The sequence below is a fragment of the Pseudonaja textilis genome, chromosome 7, assembly GCF_049901715.1.
Source record: "Pseudonaja textilis isolate UNSWEBS1 chromosome 7, rPseTex1.2, whole genome shotgun sequence".
Lineage (NCBI taxonomy): Eukaryota > Metazoa > Chordata > Lepidosauria > Squamata > Elapidae > Pseudonaja > Pseudonaja textilis.
Window position 1 is genome coordinate 17056971 of NC_141996.1, and position 8157 is coordinate 17065127.

An 8157-nucleotide genomic window follows, 5' to 3' on the forward strand; every position below is an offset into this window, starting at 1 on the left:
AAATACTCAACCTTGGTCTTGATACCACATATGAACCCAACATTGCAGGAATCGCTCCATGGACCATAAACACCCCAATTATTTGAATAACCCTGCAGTACTTCCTGACCTTGGCAAGTGAACTTAATATTATTGGCTGCTGTATCATCACCCACTCCTTGATTGGCTTCCACCTGGAGACGAATGGTGTTAAATATCCATTGGAACATGTCTTAATCTCTCCCCAAACTCCAGGCTTGCAAGGAAATACAATATTCAGAAAAAGCATAGAAAGGGCATCAGAGATCTTCTAGTCCAACCCTACATTACTTCCATAAGACAGTAAAAAACCTCATTAATAAGAGTAGGGCATCTTGAATAGTCCCTAGACTGCTTGCAGCCATTTTGTCTGAACTGGGTACAAAAAATGAATAAATGGAACATAGCTGCTTCCATCTTCCATCTGATCTAGATATTTGGGCAGTAGGCTATTTTTCCCCATTGTCCCCATTGTCCTCCATTTGGCACTTTGAGGACCTTATTATAATTTTTGACATTCTGCATTCCAAAGCCAGCAGGAAAGGATCAGGAACTGCAGAGCTGAAGCGGGGGTCCATTTTCAGACAATTCTCTGTAGATCAACATAAGAAATAGTTATCAAGTTTGGGGGTGTGCACCTGATGAACAGGTCACTCACCATTGAAAGCGAGCACATCAGCACCTGCATTTTCTGTGTCATATGAGAAAAGAAAATCTTTCTTCCCCCTATCCTTATCACTTTCTATTGAGGCACAACTGAAAGCATCCTGTCATATTGTATTACTGATTGGTTTGGAAGTATTACTGTCTTGGACAAGAAGGTATGCAGAGAGTAGTGCGAATGGCAGAAAAGATTATGGAGGAGGTTCTCTTCCTTCTCTCCAGGACATAGCATAGGAGTATCGTACTTGATTTCTTTGAGGGCAGCATAAGGGTTGTGTTTGAGCTTGGGGAACCAGGGTGGCGTTAGCAGGGTGGGCATGGCTAGCTCAAGTCACTCATGTCGGGGCGCTTGTGGTGGCCCAAGTACTCTGCCAGTGAAAACAGGCTCCCAAGCTCTGCTTTCGGCTGCGACGGCTTCCTGCAACGGCTTTCTGCTAGTGAAAACGGAGCTTGGGAGGGCCACCTGTGGCCTCCCAAGCTCTGCTTTCACTGGCAGAGCAATGCTGGTTGGTCCTTTGTCGTTTCCATGGTCGCCAAATGTGGGCCAAATCTAAGCACCCCGTGAGCCAGATCTGGCCCTGGGCCTTAAGTTTGACACCCCTGACATAGCACATAACCACTGCTTGACCAGTGTCCTCAGTATTGTCTGAGATGCTACACATCCTCTCCATGACCAGTTTTCTTTATTACCTTCTGGGAAGTGATTTCACAGTATCAGAAGCAGAACAATTAGATTCTGTAATAGTTTTGTTTATAACATATAGAATTAACCTTGTTAAATCTCAAGACTCTTTTTTTCTGCTGTGTATTCTAAATTGTCTCTGTGTTGTATGTATATATACAATATGTATATGTATGCGCATGCGTGGGTATAGGTATATGTTCTGTCCCCCCTGTATCCACAGATGAAACTTCAAGTTATATAGTTCAAATACTTTACGTAAACAAAACCAGAGACAGAAGATTCAATTACTCTGTTATCACTGTCCTTTGGCAATCCTCCTAGAATCTGTCCGGCAATTCTGTAAAGTTCGTAACTCACAACGCAGTAAATCAGACGCAAGTCTTTCCAATGCAAGGTTCACTTTGTTTCCAGCAAATATTACAAAGCCGTGAGCTCCCTTATATCCTCTAAGAAAGGGCATGTCAGTCTCATTAATTAATCCTTTGCTGGACGTCTCTTTTCTAATTGAGATTGACGTCTCAATCTTCTCCTAGTTCTGGCATCCATCCAGCATCCGGAAGTTTCATCTCCGCTTAAAATCTCCTGGTTAACTCTTAACACCTGAGGTTCAATTAGGGAAGTAGTTTCAGGGGAGAGAGAGGCCTCTGAATCTTCCAATAAATCAGGCTCATATCTCGAATCCAACTCCTCTCCCTGTACCTGACTCCCTTCCAAGTCACTTAATAATGTAGGCTCAAATCTCAGTGCCAGATCGTCTTCCTCGCTCGAACCCACATCTGCTGACTGATCAGGTTTAAGTCTCGGAGTCACAACAGGTATATATATATATTCTTTTGAGAGCGCGCATCAGAATTTCATTTTTTTAATGTGTGCCAATGTGTTCACAGAAAAATGTGACAATAAAGGTTTTCTTCCCTTCCCTTCCCTTCCCTTCCCTTCTCTTCCCTTAACATCTTATCTTGTCTCTTGTCTCTTATCTTATCTTAATAAAAGAATCAGAGCTTTCAAAATGTATAGCCTAGCTGAATCTCTGGTTCTACTTTATTTAAGTTCAACCTATCTTCTTCCCACCCACAAATTTCATCCATTTCTCCATTTCATCTTTCCTCTTTTCCTTCCATCCCATTGTCACTGCTGTTGTACATTCATTCCTTACTTTACTAGCCATCTTAACCTTGCTTGTTTCCCCCTCTTTCTTCAAAGCATTATATTTGGTCCATATCCCTTTATCAGAGGTTTGTGTTCTGATTCCGCCTCGTTCTTTCCCTTCAGCACCTATAATCCAGGGCTAAGTGACATGATACCCTTAGACAAAAATGGAACTGGAGACTATATTCTAGATGTTATCTTCTTTTTCTTTCCAAAAGATCACCTGAATACCACCTAGAAACCCTGAGCTTTTTTCACCGACTTTATTGATAACATTACTTTTGGGCCCTATGGAAATGCCTAGAAATCCTGGAAGGCCAGTTTGGGGATTGTTCATGCCCGCATGGCCATCACTTTATACATGGGGGAAGATTCCCATTTTGCAAGTGTGTCCATCATCGATTTTCAACATTCTAAATTGGCCCATGTGCCAAAAGATTGCCTTTTGCCTATTTTTTCTCCTTTATTACTTGAAGCTTTCCACACACTTCAGCCATTTCTCATTCTTTGCCTTAATTTCTCTTCTTTCTCAACCATGAAAGCTGTCTCTCACTTTTATGTTCACACTATTCTTAGAGCAAAACAATTATCCGTATTCCACTTGAACCAGTTTTTTCTACTTTTATAAAAACTAAGATGTGTGTAATTCTGACTCAGTCACAACCTCTGGTCTCCCTTCCCAGGTTTCTGTAGCCTCTGCAGCTCCACTTAACTCCTCTTCCTGCAGTTAATTGTCTTAAAGCCAGAATGGGAAAGACTTTAAATGGAGAACTATTTGTAGGCAGGACAAGAAATAGGGGCAGGGTCATGAAACCTGAGCATATTCAATTGCCTTCACTGGATAGAAGCAGGAAATGAAAAATCACTGTGGTTGCAATCTGAAAGTAAGATCTGGTTTATTGGCTATTTGCTTTAGTGCACTAAATGCTTGGCTGAGGTTTAGTTTTATTATATTCTAAATTAATTACATTTATTAAAGATGCTGAACTATAAAAACAAGATATGGGCAGCCTTTTAATAGCTGTGAACCATATTTAACGTCAGGCAGAGCTGTATTCTAAGGATGAGGATGAGAATGAGGGTGATAATGATGATGCAAAGTGAGTAGGAATGGAACATTATTTGTGGAAGACAACCTATAAGAGTATTTTTTTAAAGTGTTTTAAATTCTAGACATTTATTGTTTGGTATAGATAAGAACCCAGACTATTAGTTTCACTCAGTAAATTTTGCATAAGTTGATCACACAAAGAGATTTTGTATATTTTCACACTTGAATTTATAGGAAGCCAAGATACTAATTTTTAATAATTAGTCATAAGAAACTTGGAGATCAAGTTGCTTACTTTTGCAATAAGTTTGTGCAGCACAATAGTAGCTCAGATAGCACTAACTCAAACAGATCATATGGAACATCACCATGTATGAATCCAGACGCTAAACTAAAATGGGTAAAATACACAATACTGTGTATGTGGTATTTAAAGGAAGACAAAATTATGAACCATGTGTCCATGCTAATCACATTATTGCATGATCCTTCCAAAAACTTTTGCAGAGATGCAGCAACTCTGGAATGTGACTATGCAGAATGTTTTTGCTGGAAAAGAGACAAAAATGTGTAAAATGCCCTGGAAAACATATTTTTAAAATTAAAAACTCCCTTAGCCCATTAAGTTCCTAACTTTGAAAATGTATACATATGTATTTATTTATTTTTCCCTATTATCTCATATAGTCTTGGCATCATAGCCATTCAGTTCAACCATTTACATATCTTCCTCTAGAATATGGTGTCTATACAGGTCTTTTCCTCCAGAAGAGTTAACCAAGAAATTCTACTAACTCTACATTTACTGTCTTTTAAGTTTTGAAATGGATTATCTAGGCAGATCTGAAACAAATACTGAAGTTCAAACAAAGAGAACATTCTGCTCAAATCATCAGGATCAGTCTGTCTGAATTGTATGGACCTTGGCAGAAAACAGCCCAGCAATTGTATTAGTGAAGAAGACTAGACAATCGTCAAAACATTTTGATGGTAAATGAGGAGGATGCAGAGTAGATGGGACCAGGAGTTTGTGCTGTTCTTTTGTTAACAAGGAAGGGGAAAGATTTAGAGCAGAGGTGTCAAACTCAATTTCCTTGAGGGCCACATCACAGTTGTGTTTGACCTCAGGGGGCCTGAGGTGGCATGGCCAATAAAAACAGGCTCCTAGGTTCCGTTTTCAGGTGCAACAGCTTCCTGCAACCCTCTACCAGTGAAAACAGAGCTCAGGAGGGCTGCCCATGGCTCTCCTGAGCTCTGTTTTCACTAGCAGAGGCACTACGGACTGGTCCTTTACTGTTTCCAGGGTGGCCTCACAGGCCAGATCTAAGCACCCTGTGGGTCGGATCTGGCCCCCAGGCCTTGAGTTTGACACCCCGGATTTGGAGGTAATTTCTTTATGATGCAAAAAAACAAAGGCATAATGCTTCTATAGCTTTATATCTATGGAGATTCTCAGTCATTCAGATCATGGTTTTCAAAAAAATGTGCTTTTTCAAGAGGCAGCTGGACTTTCTGGTTTTTCTTTGAATGCTTTGGATGCTTGAAACTGCTAAAAACAAGCAATTAAATGTTAGTAAAGTACCTTTATACAACTTGCTTTTTAAAATCATTTTATTTATACATTTTCAATTTATATACCCAAGTACTTGGTGAACAGCGTATTGACTGGGTCAATTTGCTTATATAATTATTTATATAATAATACTTTTCTAACTCCTAATGTCTACCTCTGTTATCCAACCATTTGTGAAACAAATCCCATGTTCAAAAATATTCTGTATCTTCCCTTTCTTTTATCTTTAATGTCAATCTGTCCATTTCTGCACAATCTAAATGTTTTGAATTATATCTTCTTCTATAGGTATATTCTCATTTTTCCAATACTGTGCAAATATGATTCTTCCTGCTGTCAAAACATGTAGTATTAAATATATCCTCCTTTTATCATACTTCTCTGGTACTATACCTAACAAAAATATTTCTGGCTTATAGTCTATATGCTGCTTCAACATTTTTTTTAACCATGTATTTTTGTCCAGTAATTCTTTGCTTTTGCACATGTCCACTACATGTGATAGTACATGCCTGAAATCTGATGACATTGCCAACATCTGGTGGACATAATTTTAAACATCTTTGCTAGTGTCGCCAGTGGCAAGTGTCATCTGTAAAACATTTTATATAAATTTTCCTTATAAGCAGTTGCCATTGTCAGCTTAGTTTATTTCCCAAAGTTTTTGCCATTTGCCTAATGCTATAGTTTATCAAAAAAAAAAATGCCCATACTATCATTGTCTCTTTTATCTGTTTGTCTTACATTTTTAAGCTTAGCAAGAAGTTAGGAACTGGAGAACCAGGAAGATTCTTATGGGAGAGAGATAGGGGCAAGAGTGGATATTTTGAAAAGTAGACAACAGAGAGGGACAGAGAAGGGAGAAATGTTTAAAATGAGTAGCCAAGATGTGGAAGCAGACAGAATTAAAGGTCCAAGAGAAGAATATGGGAGGCAAGCTAAGAAATGAACAATTAAAGCTTTACAGTGAATAAGAGATGATGGTTAGAAAGGGAATATGTTTAGATATCTGAAACAATAGTAGTGGCATAATTAAAGTTAGAATAGGGATGGAACCTAGAGAGAGGGGGATTAATAAAATACACATTTTTATATAACAAGGAGAAGTAATAATAAGAGGGGAAATTAGAACTTGAATGACAGTATTACTAGGTATACTTAAAGAATATGGTGACTGGTATAAAAATAATATACTGAACTATTGATTAAATAAATAATAGATTATAATTCATTATGAATATGTGTATGTTTGCTAAATGTAACAAATATGATTAAAAATACTTTATTTGTATTAAAATGTATGACATGCAGAATATGGTGATTGACATAAAAATAACATTTTGAAATATTGAACAACCAAATAATGAAGGATCATAAGTTGAACAAGCAAATAATGGAAGATTTTAATTTAACGTAAATGTTTGTATTATTATTAGAATTATATAAGCTTGCTAAAGGTAATAAATATGATTAATAACATTCTATTTGTATTAAAAAGGTATGACACTTAGAATAAGGTGATTGGCATAAAAATTACACATTGAAATATTAAATAACTAAATAATGAAAGATTATAATTTAATAAAAATATGTGCATTATTACTACAATTATATAAGTTTGTTAAAAGAAACAAATATGATTAATACTATTTTTATATCAAAATGTATGACACTCAGGTGCCACACTGTTCAAGCATTGATATGTTTGTAAAAAATAAAAAAACTTGAACAAAATAAGTATATTTTCTTTATTAACTTTTCATTGACTTCTAACATTATTCAATCAAATATTGTTTGCTCATTGTAGAAGCCATATGTCTTAATATCTTTCTTGTATCTCAACTGCATTTGCATATATGGGCATCATGATAAGTCCACACCTTGGTTCTGTAACTCTTGTTTGGTTTAAGTTCCCTTTCCACATTCAAAATGTCTTTAAGTTAAGATAAGTTAAGATTTTTTTCCAGATTTACTACATTTGGATGGATGAATGCTTCTATTGTTGAGTGCCAGACTGGTATTTTCATGTAGATTTTGCTTTCACCTTTTACCATACTAGAAATAAAGTGTTTCTTATATAATGCCTTTGAAAATATCTATGGGTTTTACTTTTATCATACCATAAAAAAGTATGCCATCCTAACTGGAGATCATGACCTTCCAAAAACAATAATCTTCTATTTCTGAGAGTTATCTATTCTGGAGGGACCATTGTAAGTTTTTAGATTCTAATTCATTTCCCTGTCTGGACCCCAACGTATTCTGGACAGGTGACAATCCAACCTCTGTTTAAAAGTCTACAATCTCTCAAACAAAATGGCCCATTACTGTTTCATTTCATTTGCCATTAGGAAAATCTTCTTCGTAATTTAAACTTGTTATTCCTTGTATCCTCTTATAGAATGAAACTCACAAGCCTTCCACATTTTCTGCATTTCAGCCCTTCAAATACTTGAGTGCAACTATCTTGTTGACCCATAATTTTCTCTTTTGTAGCTAAATATAGCTCATATCAACCCTTCCTCATATCTGTTTCCCTGAAGTCCCTTAACATCTTAATTGCTTTCTTCTTCTTAATTGTTTGTCAATGTTCTTCCAGACACCCTAACCCAGAACTGAATGAAATATTCTAGGAGTCCAACAGAGCATAAGGAGGGATTGTGACTTCTGATCTTAATCAGAATCTCAAATCATTTTTGCCAGCATAGTTTCCTTCATCCTGTATTATATATCTGCATAGTGGTTCCCTAGCCGTGGAACATCACCCAGACAGTGATAAGATTGGCCCTCAAATTGAGACTCTTTCAAAAACCCTGGAAACATGGGGAGCAGATTTGGGGAGCAGCTGGGTGCTCCCCAAAGCTGCTTTGCCAACTTTGGGTGATATGGAAGCTGGGTGATAGGGAATCCATCAAGTGGTTTGCCTGATATTGTCACTGGGGGGGAGAGGGAAGGATTTATTGGGTTTTGTATTTGGGGAGTGGTAATTCTATAAACTTCCTGGAGCTACCATGAGTG